Raw genomic sequence first — 12930 nt, 5'->3', positions numbered from 1 at the left:
ATTATTAGGGGGAGGTGTCTTGTCAAAATATGGCTGGACTAAAGACCTCAACCCAGATAGGGTGGAAGGCCCTATGATCGGTCTGTTACTAATCGGTGACCGATAAAGACCTGACCAAGGCCTGTAGTAAGCTTGGTTAGGCATTACAGGAGATAACACTAAGACCGAGGGGTCTTAGAGAGCCCTCTAGCGGGGCGAATAGAGCTAGATCGAGCCTTGGGAAAGCTAGATCGAGCAGGACTGAAGCTAAAGGATAGACCGAGAGGTCTGTCTGGTCCTCCTAGAGAGGCCAAGAGAAAGTACGAGAAGCCAACTAAAGCTTGATCGGGCCTTCAGCAAGCACGACCGAGCTGTACCGGAGCTAACACTAAGACCGAGGGGTCTTAGAGAGCCCTCTAGCGGGGCGAATAGAGCTAGATCGAGCCTTGGGAAAGCTAGATCGAGCAGGACTGAAGCTAAACGATAGACCGAGAGGTCTGTCTGGTCCTCCTAGAGAGGCCAAGAGAAAAAACGAGAAGCTAACTAAAGCTTGATCGGGCCTTCAGCAAGCACGACCGAGCTGTACCGGAGCTAACACTAAGACCGAGGGGTCTTAGAGAGCCCTCTAGCGGGGCGAATAGAGCTTGATCAAGCCTTGGGCAAGCTAGATCGAGCAGGACTGAAGCTAAGCAAGAGACCGAGAGGTCTGTCTGGTCCTCCTAGAGAGGCCAAGAGAAAGTACGAGAAGCCAACTAAAGCTTGATCGGGCCTTCAGCAAGCACGACCGAGCTGTACCGGAGCTAACACTAAGACCGAGGGGTCTTAGAGAGCCCTCTAGCGGGGCGAATAGAGCTAGATCGAGCCTTGGGAAAGCTAGATCGAGCAGGACTGAAGCTAAACGATAGACCGAGAGGTCTGTCTGGTCCTCCTAGAGAGGCCAAGAGAAAGTACGAGAAGCTAACTAAAGCTTGATCGCGCCTTCAGCAAGCACGATTGAGCAAGACCGGAGCTAACACTAAGACCGAAGTGTCTTAGAGAGCCCTCTGGTGGGGCGAATAGAGCTAGATCGAGCCTTGGGAAAGCTAGATCGAGTAAGATTGAAGCTGAAAGAGTGTCAGAGGAGCAAATGAACCTCCAAAAAGTGAAAATCAAATTTTAGAAAAAACACAAGTTAAATACTGCATGGACAGTATTTCTATGTGTGGGGCATTATTAGGGGGAGGTGTCTTGTCAAAATATGGCTGGACTAAAGACCTCAACCCGGATAGGGTGGAAGGCCCCATGATCGGTCTGTTACTAATCGGTGACCGATAAAGACCTGACCAAGGCCTGTAGTAAGCTTGGTTAGGCATTACAGGAGTTAACACTAAGACCGAGGGGTCTTAGAGAGCCCTCTAGCGGGGCGAATAGAGCTAGATCGAGCCTTGGGAAAGCTAGATCGAGCAGGACTGAAGCTAAGCAAGAGACCGAAAGGTCTGTCTGGTCCTCCTAGAGAGGCCAAGAGAAAGTACGAGAAGCTAACTAAAGCTTGATCAGGCCTTCAGCAAGCACGACCGAGCTGTACCGGAGCTAACACTAAGACCGAGGGGTCTTAGAGAGCCCTCTAGCAGGGCGAATAGATCTAGATCGAGCCTTGGGAAAGCTAGATCGAGCAGGACTGAAGCTAAACGATAGACCGAGAGGTCTGTCTGGTCCTCCTAGAGAGGCCAAGAGAAAGTACGAGAAGCTAACTAAAGCTTGATCGGGCCTTCAGCAAGCACGACCGAGCTGTACCGGAGCTAACACTAAGACCGAGGGGTCTTAGAGAGCCCTCTAGCAGGGCGAATAGAGCTAGATCGAGCCTTGGGAAAGCTAGATCAAGCAGGACTGAAGCTAAACGATAGACCGAGAGGTCTGTCTGGTCCTCCTAGAGAGGCCAAGAGAAAGTACGAGAATCTAACTAAAGCTTGATCGGGCCTTCAGCAAGCACGACCGAGCTGTACCGGAGCTAACACTAAGACCGAGGGGTCTTAGAGAGCCCTCTAGCAGGGCGAATAGAGCTAGATCGAGCCTTGGGAAAGCTAGATCGAGCAGGACTGAAGCTAAACGATAGACCGAGAGGTCTGTCTGGTCCTCCTAGAGAGGCCAAGAGGAAGTACGAGAAGCTAACTAAAGCTTGATCGCGCCTTCAGCAAGCACGATTGAGCAAGACCGGAGCTAACACTAAGACCGAAGTGTCTTAGAGAGCCCTCTAGTGGGGCGAATAGAGCTAGATCGAGCCTTGGGAAAGCTAGATCGAGTAAGATTGAAGCTGAAAGAGTGTCAGAGGAGCAAATGAACCTCCAAAAAGTGAAAATCAAATTTTAGAAAAAAACACAAGTTAAATACTGCATGGACAGTAATTCTATGTGTGGGGCATTATTAGGGAGAGGTGTCTTGTCAAAATATGGCTGGACTAAAGACCTCAACCCGGATAGGGTGGAAGGCCCTATGATTGGTCTGTTACTAATCGGTGACCGATAAAGACCTGACCAAGGCCTGTAGTAAGCTTGGTTAGGCATTACAGAAGATAACACTAAGACCGAGGGGTCTTAGAGAGCCCTCTAGCGGGGCGAATAGAGCTTGATCAAGCCTTGGGCAAGCTAGATCGAGCAGGACTGAAGCTAAACGATAGACCGAGAGGTCTGTCTGGTCCTCCTAGAGAGGCCAAGAGAAAGTACGAGAATCTAACTAAAGCTGGGTCGGGCCTTCAGCAAGCACGACCGAGCAGTACCGGAGCTAACACTAAGACCGAGGGGTCTTAGAGAGCCCTCTAGTGGGGCGAATAGAGCTAGATCGAGCCTTGGGAAAGCTAGATCGAGCAGGACTGAAGCTAAACGATAAACCGAAAGGTCTGACGGGTCCTCATAAGAGGCATGGAGAAAGATCTGATACTAAAGTACCTCTCGGAAGTAATAAAATATGCCTGATGAAGCCGGGTATGATGTTTGTTGTTTGATGGCATTCATCGATTAGGTCTGGTGGATTCCCCATTACTCCGAGTGGTACTAGTAGAGGCTCCTACAGGGGTGAGCAAAGCGAGATCAAGCCTTAGGCAAGCTAGATCGAGCAGAACTGAAGCTGAAAAGCAAAATAAATGACAGGTCTGTCCAAATCAATAAACTTGAAATCCAGTGTGGTCACCACGGGTCACGAGGTGAATTCCTAGCGATTGTCTGCTGAACGTATAGGAAGGCCCGAAACGAACGATAATTTCATTGCACAGTGGAGATACTATACGTTCAGGAGTAGCATACATCGGGTTTGATCTATGATCATGTCTGGTCTCCGAGGATCCACCGGGTTACCAACTGGCACCGCTGTACTGGGTGTAAAACTGGGCCACCTGAAGTCCCGGGTGTAAAACTAGGTGCCTCTGTGCCAAAGTAGCGGCTTGCGTAGTGCATTATGCCTCCGGCTTGCGAAATGGTTATAAGCAATAACAACAGGACGCCGCGGGGTGTTCACTTAAAGGAGTAACGTTCTCTCAAGGGAGGGGATCTAAAAATCTTGATAAAACATTTATTCTATGCAAAATTTGTGCGCAAATTTTGCAAAGTAAAAAGCTGCACTGTAGCAAATTCTATGTGTGTAGCATTATTAGGGAAGTGTTGTTTGATGGCACCTCTCTACTTGATGCACCAAAGAACTACCTTGATGGCTCATGACCGCTGGTAATCTGTCGTCGCTAGTAGTTCGGAACTGAGAACAAATATGTTCGCAAATTACAACAATTATACAGCATATTGCTGAATAAAGCAGAACCGAATAATACTCAGTGACTTTACACCAAGACTGACTAATGTCTGGATTGTATCGTCCTACTCGAGTAAGGCGAAGAAAAGCTAGAAAGATACGCTTTTCACAAAGCAGGCTTAATGCATGCAAACCAAGGAGGAAGGAGTGATGCCCCTCCTTATAATAAGCAGAACCAAATAAAGAACAGACAGCATCATCTGTACAGTGACCAAGAAGAGGTGAAACTTCTGTATGTGAAAAGGCAATTTGAGCGAGATTTATTAGCAGACTAGTATTATGTTGTTTCTAGTAGGCGAAAGCCGAAACATCAACATGTGAAAATCTGATATTAAATCCTCAATCATTTTCCCTAGTATTATACAGCTATGAGTAACCTTAATTGGACACGGCAATTATTGCTGACCGGTGAAACTTTCGCATGGGAAAGACACACACACTTCTTGACAAAGCAATAAGTATTATGCTGTTTCTAGTACGCGAAAGCAGAAACATCAGCATGTGAAAGTTGTGAAGTTGAAGAATTTTTGTGTTGAGTACGATGTTGTTACTAGTAACCATGTCGACAGCTGAGAACTGTTCTCTAACCAATAGAAGGTGAAACTTCTGTATGTGAAAAGGCAATTTGAGCGAGATTTCTTAGCAGACTAGTATTATGTTGTTTCTAGTAGGCGAAAGCCGAAACATCAACATGTGAAAATCTGATATTAAATCCTCAATCATTTTCCCTAGTATTATACAGCTACTAGTAGCCGTAATTGGTCAGGGAAACATTGTTGACCGGTGAAACTTCACATGGGAAAGACACACAAATTACTTGACAAAACAATAAGTATTATGCTGTTTCTAGTATGCGAAAGCAGAAACATCAGCATGTGAAAGTTGTGAAGTTGAAAAGTTTTTGTGTTGAGTACGGTGTTGTTACTAGTAACCATGTCGACAGCTGGAAAGCTGTTCTCTAACCAATAAAAGGTAAAACTTCTGTATCTGAAGAGGCGGCGTGATTGAGATTTTTAACAGACTAGTATTATGTTGTTTCTAGTAGGCGAGAGCCGAAACATCGACATGTGAACATCTGGTTTTTAAATCATGAGTCAATTCTCCCTAGTATGATACAGTTGTTAGCCGGTATTGGTAACAGTAGAACAGAGATTTGGAGGGCAAAACCTGCTCATGGGAAATGCTCACAGAGCGCTATCTACCAGTACACATAGTATTATGCTGTTTCTAGTACGCGCGAGCCGAAACATCAGCATGTGAAATGTGTAATCGTGGGTAACTCTAAGTGTGTAGAGTACTGTGTAGTAACTAGTAGCCATGCCAAAGCATGCATTGAAACTCTTCGTGATTTAAAAAGCTCAAAGCAAGATTGACGAGGCCGCAAGGCTATGTCTTTCTAAATTCGAACAAATCGAAAGATTGTTCAAAGTACAATTAAACTGATTGATCCTGTCAGTTGCCATATGCTTGTCTGAAAGACTAAGCCATGCATGTGCAAGCGAAGCTTGAAAAAGTGGAACCGCGAATGGCTCATTAAATCAGTTACTATCTATTAGTTGATTTGCAAGCTAAATGAATAACTGCGGTAACCCTGCAGCTAATGCATGCTGATTGTCCGACACTGTCGGAGACTTTTACAAGACTACACCGGGTGATTTGCTAAGTACAGACACATCCCGTGATGAGTCCTAGTAACTGAAAGATCCCAGATAGCTTCGGCTTGGGGACGGAACTTCCGAATTTCTGACCTATCAACCTATGATGGTAGTGTAACGGACTACCATGGTTGTGACGGGTAACGGGGAATCAGGGTTCGATTCCGGAGAGGGAGCCTTAGAAACGGCTACCACATCCAAGGAAGGCAGCAGGCACGCAAATTACCCACTCTCCGCACGAGGAGGTAGTGACTAGAAATAATGATATGAACCTTTATGGTTTGTAATCAGAATGGAATGGACTTAAAAGCTCCATTGATGAACGAGTAGAGGGCAAGTCTGGTGCCAGCAGCCGCGGTAATACCAGCCTCTACAAGCGTATGCAATAGTTGCTGCGTTTAAAAAGCTCATAGTTGGATCTGTTTGAGTAGAACGGCAACATGGTCTTCAGTTAAATCTGTTGACTCGTTCCGCTCATCCTTCGCATCGAAGAAATAGTTTGCACTTAAATGTGACGAACTGTGGAAACGGTGTTTTCACCCTGAGAAAATTAGAGTGTTCAAAGCATCCTTTGGGATCGAATAATAAAGCATGGAATAATGGAGAATGACCCGCTACTCGATTGATGCCGGTTGGCTGAGTGCGGTAATGATTGAAAGGAACAGACGGGGGCATTTGTATTGCTACGTTAGAGGTGAAATTCTTGGATCGTGGCAAGACAAACTACTGCGAAAGCATTTGCCAAGAATGTTTTCATTAATCAAGAACGAAAGTCAGAGTATTGAAGAGGATTAGATACCCTCGTAATTCTGACCATAAACTATACCAACCTACAATTTGTCAAAGTCGATCTTGACTTGGCAAGAGATTAACCGGGAAACCAAAGTTTATTGGTTCCGGGGGAAGTATGGTTGCAAAATCGAAACTTAAAGGAATTGACGGAAGGGCACCACCAGGAGTGGAGCCTGCGGCTTAATTTGACTCAACACGGGAAAACTCACCCGGTCCAGACATCTTAAGGATTGACAGATTGAATATCTTTCATGATTATATGGGCGGTGGTGCATGGCCGTTCTTAGTTAGTGGAGTGATCTGTCTGGTTAATTCCGATAACGAACGAGATCTTCTCCATCTAAATAATGAAATTCACTATATGTGAATTCAAACACTTCTTAGAGGAACTATGCGGAATTAAATACCGCAGATGAAGTGAGGCTATAACAGGTCTGTGATGCCCTTAGATGTTCTGGACTGCACGCGCGCTACACTGTGTACTTTTAGATTGAGTACTCAGCCCTTGGTCCGAAATGGACTGGGCAATCAGAGAAAAGTACAGCGCTTCAAGGGGATCGTCTGTTGTAACTTGCAGACGTGAACCAGGAATTCCGGTACTTATGAGTCAACAACTCATAGGGATTACGTCCCTGCCCTTTGTACACACCGCCCGTCGCTACTACTGATTGGATAGTTAAGCAAGAATTGCAAATTCCTACTGTTGGGACTTCGGTCTCCGGCAACGGGATGAAGCGGATCGAGCTTAATTGTCTAGAGGAAGTAAAAGTCGTAACAAGGTTTCCGTAGGGGAACCTGCGGAAGGATCAGTGATTGATTCCTTCGGGCATGGCTGCTGGTAGAGGCCATGTCTGTAGTGCGCATGACGCTCTGTCGCTAGAGATTGCTTGGCAACCAATCTCGAATTATGTATCGAGCTCAAAAACTACTTGTGTGGATACATAGTTCAGCAGTCATGGCAAGGGACTGCTTAAAGGGAGACTAGTTAGCAAAAGCAGCCTAGCAGAACTGCAGCTATCTAGATCTCAGAAGCTGGGTTATAGAAGCCCAGCTATAGACTTGTGAATGAGAAAGGCCTAAAAAGGTCCACAAGTCGCGTGGTTAGAACCGACACGCAAAAATCCCAGCGAGTGACAGAGCGTTGCGCTGTTCAGTGGGAAAGAGTTGAGCTACTCGGGGCGCCCACTGAACTTGCTCCGAGCCAAAGGCTCGAAAAAACACAGCTTAGCCTCAGATCCTTTACATAGAAGGCTAGCTAAAATAAACTTACCTTGGACGAGGGTAAAGTTTAGTCAGTTCTTAGGGGAGAGTAATCCACAGCTTCTCGCCCTCTGAACATTCTCCCAGATATGTAGGTCTGGGAGAGTCTCCTCCTGTTCTTCGGAATCTGGAGGTAGACAAAGACAGTACGATACGATCTTGCATCGGGATGACTAACCGATAATGATCATAATCTGACAATTTTTCCGGCTTGAGGCACCGGAGTCAGATTAAAGACACATACTGAACTAAAGGCGTATGTGCAAAGCTTGTCGGAGTGTAGAGAGTCAAGCTGAGTTGACTCGTCACGTGGTGATGACAACAGCCATGTGCAAAACACTCACAACTTTATCGTCTATGTGGAAAAGGTTGCTAACAGCGCTCTCTATGAGAGGCCCTCGCATATAACTATACGAGGAAAAGGCGATAGAGTTGTTTGAATGTGGGGCAGGTTCATCGACAAGCTAAGTTGATCACATTCTTGTTGTGGCATCCTACTAGAATTGGTCACGGTCTGCACCAACTCTCCCCAAGTTGGCCAGACTTAAAACTAGAAATAAGGTTTGCAGCTATGTGAACCTAGAAACTGTAAAGGAGTTGAAAGAACTTAAAGGAATTGAAAGAGGCCTTGAGGTATATCCTCTTGGTAAAGACCCACAAAAGCTCACAAAAGTGGCTTCGAAGGGCAAAACTGGTTCATCCAAAACAATTGGAGAGCTTAAAGCAGAACCAATTCGAATGAAACACTATTGGTGAAACTTCATCATGAGAACGTCACAAGCTGATCACGCTCTATGATATGACTAGTATTATGTTGCTTCTAGTAGGCTAAGCGCAAGCCGAAACATCAACATGTGAAAGTCGTAGAATTTTGCAATCAAACTGTGGCTAGTACTGTGATGTTACTAGTAACCTGGTGTTCCGTCATATGGCCAAGAGAGCATTTGAAGGCGAAACTTCTGCATGGGAAAGCTGCATCATGATCAAAATTTTATATCGAGTATTATGTTGACGTTAGTAGGCCTTGGCCGAAAACGCAGCATGTGAAAGGTATAGATAAAAGTTATTGTTGCAGTCAGTACTGTGTAGTTACTAGTAGCTGGATTTAAGCTCAAAATGAGACACTGTTGGTGAAACTTCATCATGAGAATGTCACAAGCTGATCAAGCTCTATGATATGACTAGTATTATGTTGCTTCTAGTAGGCTAAGCGCAAGCCGAAACATCAACATGTGAAAGTCGTAGAATTTTGCGATCAAATTGTGGCTAGTACTGTGATGTTACTAGTAACCTTGTGTTACGTCATATGGCCAAGAGAGCATTTGAAGGCGAAACTTCTGCATGGGGAAGCTGCATCATGAACAAAAGTTTATATCGAGTATTATGTTGACATTAGTAGGCCCTGGCCGAAAGCGCAGCATGTGAAAGGTATAGATAAAAGTTATCGTTGCAGTCAGTACTGTGTAGTTACTAGTAGCTGGATTTAAGCTCGAAATGAGACACTGTTGGTGAAACTTCATCATGAGAACGTCACAAGCTGATCACGCTCCATGATATGACTAGTATTATGTTGCTTCTAGTAGGCTAAGCGCAAGCCGAAACATCAACATGTGAAAGTCGTAGAATTTTGCGATCAAATTGTGGCTAGTACTGTGATGTTACTAGTAACCTTGTGTTACGTCATATGGCCAAGAGAGCATTTGAAGGCGAAACTTCTGCATGGGGAAGCTGCATCATGAACAAAAGTTTATATCGAGTATTATGTTGACGTTAGTAGGCCCTGGCCGAAAGCGCAGCATGTGAAAGGTATAGATAAAAGTTAGCGTTGCAGTCAGTACTGTGTAGTTACTAGTAGCTGGATTTAAGCTCGAAATGAGACACTGTTGGTGAAACTTCATCATGAGAACGTCACAAGCTGATCACGCTCTATGATATGACTAGTATTATGTTGCTTCTAGTAGGCTAAGCGCAAGCCGAAACATCAACATGTGAAAGTCGTAGAATTTTGCAATCAAACTGTGGCTAGTACTGTGATGTTACTAGTAACCTTTTCTTACGTCATATGGCCAAGAGAGCATTTGAAGGCGAAACTTCTGCATGGGGAAGCTGCATCATGAACAAAAGTTTATATCGAGTATTATGTTGACGTTAGTAGGCCCTGGCCGAAAGCGCAGCATGTGAAAGGTATAGATAAAAGTTATCGTTGCAGTCAGTACTGTGTAGTTACTAGTAGCTGGATTTAAGCTCGAAGTGAGACACTGTTGGTGAAACTTCATCATGAGAACGTCACAAGCTGATCACGCTCTATGATATGACTAGTATTATGTTGCTTATAGTAGGCTAAGCGCAAGCCGAAACATCAACATGTGAAAGTCGTAGAATTTTGCAATCAAACTGTGGCTAGTACTGTGATGTTACTAGTAACCTTTTCTTACGTCATATGGCCAAGAGAGCATTTGAAGGCGAAACTTCTGCATGGGGAAGCTGCATCATGAACAAAAGTTTATATCGAGTATTATGTTGACGTTAGTAGGCCCTGGCCGAAAGCGCAGCATGTGAAAGGTATAGATAAAAGTTATCGTTGCAGTCAGTACTGTGTAGTTACTAGTAGCTGGATTTAAGCTCGAAGTGAGACACTGTTGGTGAAACTTCATCATGAGAACGTCACAAGCTGATCACGCTCTATGATATGACTAGTATTATGTTGCTTATAGTAGGCTAAGCGCAAGCCGAAACATCAACATGTGAAAGTCGTAGAATTTTGCGATCAAACTGTGGCTAGTACTTTGATGATGCTTGTAGCCAACCGAATTGGTTGAAAAGCCCAATAAGTAAGCTAACTTGGGAGAGCTTGTTGGAAACCAAATGCTACTAGATTGGTCCAAATACATCCTTCAACAGGGGATCACTTGGCTCGCTTTACGAAGAGGAGCACAGCTATATGTGTTAATTCGGTATGAATCGCAAGATTTGTTTACCGACCTCTCTAACGCAAAAGGCGGTCTCGGCTTCGGCTGTTGACTGCGTCCGATTCAGGGTTATATAACTCTCGATTGAACACATTGATGTTCTATTGTTGGTGCTTCCAATAAAATTGGAACACTTAAAGCAGAACCGATTCAAATAATAGCATTCTGATCAATGATTGCATTCCTTGATCAAGAACTGCTGGAGTCATTGTGATGGCGAATTTTCTTCATAAGAAAATTGCAAAGAGACGGAACTTAATGAGACTAGTATTATGTTGTTTCTAGTAAGCGGAAGCTGAAACAGCAACATGTGAAAATCAAGTTTTGTTCAATGATCTCGAGGCGATAAGTACTATGAAGCAACTAGTAGCCTAAGCATGACTCAGATTTGAGACAGTCAAAAAGACTGGCGAAACTTCTTCACATGAAAGTTACATAGAGAACTACAAATGTATACAGCGAGTATTATGTTGTTTCTAGTAGGCGAAAGCTGAAACATCAACATGTGAAAGTTGTCTGCAAACTGTAGAACGATATGTGATTAGTACTGTGCTGTTACTAGTAGCCAGTCTGACTGTAGAAGCCAAGACAAAGGGAAACTAATGCATCTGAAAAGGACAAGTTATGGAAAGGTATGCACGATAAGTATTATGTTGTTTCTAGTAAGCGGCAGCTGAAACATCAACATGTGAACGTCGTTGTGTACAGTAACCTAGAACTATATAGTCCTTAGTAACGTGCATTTACTAGTACCTGTAATTGGTATTCAGACTCAGGCAGTTTGGAATAGTTTGGCAAAGATGCACCAGAGAAAACTGGGATTTGATACAGAAATTGTTGAATACAAGTATTATGCTGCTTCTAGTAGGTTGAATCCGAAACATCAGCATGTGAAAATTGAAAACATTTCTGGTTCGAATTGTCACAAGTATTTGGTGATCTGAGTAGCCAAACTCACTACAACGCCAATTGAAGGCAAAAATTCTCAACGGGAAAAGCTATTCTCATTGAATGAGCTAACAAGACGAGTATTATGTTGCTTCTAGTAGGCGAAAGCCAAAACATCAACATGTGAAAGTCTTGCTGAACAAATTTAATGTTGTTGAGCTCAGTACCGTGTGAATTAGTAGCCATAATTGGCGAGCGAAAATTGAACTGGCGAAACTTCGTCTTTGGAAAATTGCAGATGCCGAGCACTTATTTTGCAACGAGTATTATGTTGACTGTAGTAAGCGAAAGCCGAAACAGCAACATGTGAAAGCTGTTGAAATTTGTGGTCATTTTGCAATAAGTACAAGGAGTGTAACTAGTAGCCAGGTCAAAATTTGGGATAAGAATGAGCAAAAATTCTGCATGAGAACAGTTGAAATTATGAAACTAAATTACAAAGATTAGTATTATGTTGTTTCGAGTACGCGAAAGCGGAAACATCAACATGTGAACGTTTGTAACGAAGTTTCGTTAATTTTCAGCCTAGTACTGAGCAAGAACGAGTAGCCTCATCTCCAATCCCACGCAAAATGTAGTGAAATATGTGAGTGAACCTTATTCACGGTGAGGGTTTCCCGAGGTCTGTATTGCAGCGAGTATTATGTTGCTTCTAGTAAGCGAAAGCTGAAACAACAACATTTGAAAGTTGGAATTAATGACTGAATGGAAACTTCGACCTGTGTTTGATAGTAGTAGCGAACAAAACTGCTGAATCGGTTTCTGTCTCATATTGGTCAGTGAACCAATTAAGAGACAATCAACTACATAACCTGAATTGGGCGAGAGAACCCCCTTAACTTAAGCATATCAGTAAGGGGAGGAAAAGAAATCAACTGAGAATCCCTTAGTAATGGCGAATGAACAGGGAAAAGCTCATCGGGAAGAGAAATGGCAACATTTCTCGGTGTCCGGTATGGTTTGATGCTAGACTGGTGAATTTGTCCTGATGTCTACTGGAAAGTAGCATCAAAGAAGGTGAAAATCCTGTAAAGGTCATTTTCGATACCAGTCATAATGGCTCATTCCTATGAGTAGAGTTGTTTGAAAGTGCAACTCGAAGCTGGAGATATGTCTCTCCAAAAGCTAATTATAAAGCGAGACCGATAGTAAACAAGTACCGTGAGGGAAAGTTGAAAAGCACTCTGAAGAGAGAGTGAAAAGTACGTGAAACTGTTGAAGGGGAACTGGAGTGAGCGTTACCATACTCAATGCCTTGATATTATATTCTCGGCTACCGAGTAGTGTAGTTGTCGTCTTTTGGCAAATCTTGTTAATGAATCGAGCAGAAGTTTTCCTCGGAATTCTTCTTGTTGATTCTAAACAAAATGAGATAAATTGATCTTGATTGCCTGTCTGACCTCAACTTCCTATTCAATGCTCTCTACAGCCCGTCTTGAAACACGGACCAAGGAGTGTGAGTTGCTTGCAAGTGTTGTCGCTCATTGAAAGCGCACACGCGAAATGAAAGTGAACAGTGTAATTTTTATGAATTGCACTACTTTGTGTGGTGA

The 12930-nt window shown here is 43.8% G+C and overlaps 1 non-coding gene and 1 pseudogene across 1 annotated transcript in view; both read left to right on the top strand.

The window, feature by feature from the left end:
* Positions 1–10349: 10349 nt before the first annotated feature.
* On the top strand, positions 10350–10501 carry LOC142356828 (5.8S ribosomal RNA; annotated as a pseudogene).
* A 1683-nt stretch (positions 10502–12184) lies between these two features.
* LOC142356829 (large subunit ribosomal RNA) overlaps positions 12185–12930 on the top strand; it is a 3522-nt gene continuing 2776 nt past the window's right edge. Inside the window, exon 1 of the ribosomal RNA XR_012761496.1 lies at positions 12185–12930. This exon is cut by the window's right edge and continues 2776 nt beyond it. This is a non-coding gene — a ribosomal RNA (large subunit ribosomal RNA).

The sequence above is a fragment of the Convolutriloba macropyga genome, unplaced genomic scaffold, assembly GCF_964194025.1.
Source record: "Convolutriloba macropyga unplaced genomic scaffold, txConMacr16.3 SCAFFOLD_4192, whole genome shotgun sequence".
NCBI lineage: Eukaryota > Metazoa > Xenacoelomorpha > Acoela > Convolutidae > Convolutriloba > Convolutriloba macropyga.
This window is presented reverse-complemented; position numbering and strand designations above follow the sequence as displayed.